Genomic DNA, 2,532 nt, shown 5'->3' on the forward strand with positions numbered 1-2,532 from the left:
AGCTGTGAGGATGAAGGACACGATTCAGGGACAGAATCAAGATGACGTGAAGTGTTAATGCCACTTTACAAGGCCTTGGTAAGGCCACACCTGGAATACGGCATCCAGTTTTGGTCACCACAATATATAAAAGATGCTGAGACTCTAGAAAGAGTACAGAGAAGAGCAACAAAGATGATCAGGGGACTGGAGGCTAAAACATATAATGAACGGTTGGTGGAATTGGGTCTGTCTAGTTTAACGAAGAGAAAGACCAGGGGGGACGGGATAGCAGTGTTCCAGTATCTCAGGGGCGGCCCCAAAGAAGAGGGAGTCAAGCTATTCTCCAAAGCCCCTGAAGGCAGGACAAGGAGCAAAGGAGAGAAGCAACCTGGAACTAAGGAGAAAATTCTTGACAGTTGGAACAATTAATCAGTGGAACTACTTGCCTCCAGAAGTTGTGAATGTTTCAACACTGGGAGTTTTTAAGAAGGGACTGGACAACCAAATCATCATCATCATCATCATCATCATCATCATCATCATCATCATCATCATCATCATCATTAAGAAATACCACTTAGAAGCAAGGAAGATCAAGGAAGCACTGGAAATAATAAAGCAGCAAATAACAGCTATATCCAGGAAAATTAGCAGATACAAAGCTCAAATTGCAAATTATAAGCAGAACCTCCAATTTCAATCCAATCAGAAACGTTTCTACCAATCCATCAGTGGAGAAACTGCAATGAATCAGTCAGTACCTGACAAGGAAGAAACAGTGCAGTTCTGGGCGCAGATATGGGATAACCCAAAGAAATACAACAAGGATGCGGCTTGGTTAAAAGAGGTGGATGCAAATAAAACAGAAGTTGAAATGAAAGAACTATTAATAACAGCAGAAATGGTAGAGAAAAGAGCAAGGAAGATCAAGAATTGGTCAGCATCAGGTGAAGATGAACTGCATGGGTTTTGGTTGAAACATCTAACTGATCTATACCCACTCATTGCCAAGCAGTTCAACAATATACTACAAGGAGGAGAAATTGAAAAGTGGCTAACAACTGGGAAAACGTATCTAATAATGAAAAATCCAGCAAAAGGGGCAACACCAGGCAACTACAGGCCAATTACCTGCTTACCAACAACTTTCAAATTGCTAACTGGTGTGGTAGCTGATGTAGTACAACAGCATCTAGTTGAAAACAATCTCTTTCCACCTGAGCAGAAAGGAAACCGACCCAATAGCAGAGGAACAAAAGATCAACTCCTAATAGACAAAATGATCTTGGAAAACTGCAAGAAAAGGAAGACCAACCTGAATGTTGCATGAATTGACTACAAAAAGGCATTGGACTCTCTGCCTCATGACTGGATAATCAAGTGCCTAGAAATAACAGGAGTCAGTAGAAACATCAGAACATTTGTGCAAAGATCGATGGCACAATGGAAGACACAGTTGCAGGTCAATGGTGAGAGACTGGGAGAGGTTAATATCAAAAGAGGAATATTTCAAGGAGATTCATTATCACCATTACTATTTGTTGTTGCACTGTTTCCTCTGTCAACAATACTGAATAACTCAGGACATGGCTATCAAACATCAAAAACATCTGCCAGACTATCCCACCTCCTTTACATAGATGATCTGAAGCTGTATGGAAAAACATCATCTGAAATAGAATCATTGCTCAACACTGTCTGTATATATAGCCAAGATATTGCAATGGAGTTTGGCTTGGACAAATGTGCCACACTTGCTATCAAACAAGGAAAAATAGTGAAAACTGAAGGAATCAAGATGCCCCACGAAAATAACACCAAGAGTCTGGATGAGGAAGATTACTACAAATACTTGGGTATCCTTCAAGGTGACAAGATCAAGCACACTGAAGTGAAGAAAAAGATTAGAGGTGAATACTTCAAGAGAGTGAAGAAGATCTTAAAGTCCAAACTCAATGGAGGAAATACCATGAAGGCAATCAACACCTGGGCAATTCCAGTCATTAGATACACAGCTGGAATAGTGGACTGGACTCAAGCAGAACTAAAAGCAATGGATAGGAAGACCAGAAAAATAACGACAATGAATCATGCCCTTCATCCACGCAGTGACACTGACAAGACTCTATCTACCAAGGCAAATAGTTGGGTATGGAATTCTGCAAGTACATCAGATGGTTGAAGAAGAAAAAATGGCTTTGGAAGAATATCTGAAGGAGAATGTTGAAGATGCACTGAAATTAGTATATCAGGAAGGCCTACTGACTACTGGAGAGACCAAACTGGCCTACAAGAAAGACCAAATGAAGAACAGAATAGAGGCATGGGAAGACAAAGCACTACGTGGCCAGTACATTAAAAAAATAGCTGGGAAAGCAGATAATAACAAGACCTGGCAATGGCTAAGAGCAGGAAAGTTGAAGAAAGAGACCGAGGGACTAATTCTGGCTGCACAAGACCAAGCCTTAAGGACAAATGCATACAAAGTCAAAATTGAGAAGACAGCAACAGACAGTAAGTGCCGTCTATGCAAAGAAGCTGAAGAAACAG

Source organism: Protobothrops mucrosquamatus, unplaced genomic scaffold, assembly GCF_001527695.2.
Source record: "Protobothrops mucrosquamatus isolate PMUCROS unplaced genomic scaffold, P.Mucros_1.0 scaffold2354, whole genome shotgun sequence".
Lineage (NCBI taxonomy): Eukaryota > Metazoa > Chordata > Lepidosauria > Squamata > Viperidae > Protobothrops > Protobothrops mucrosquamatus.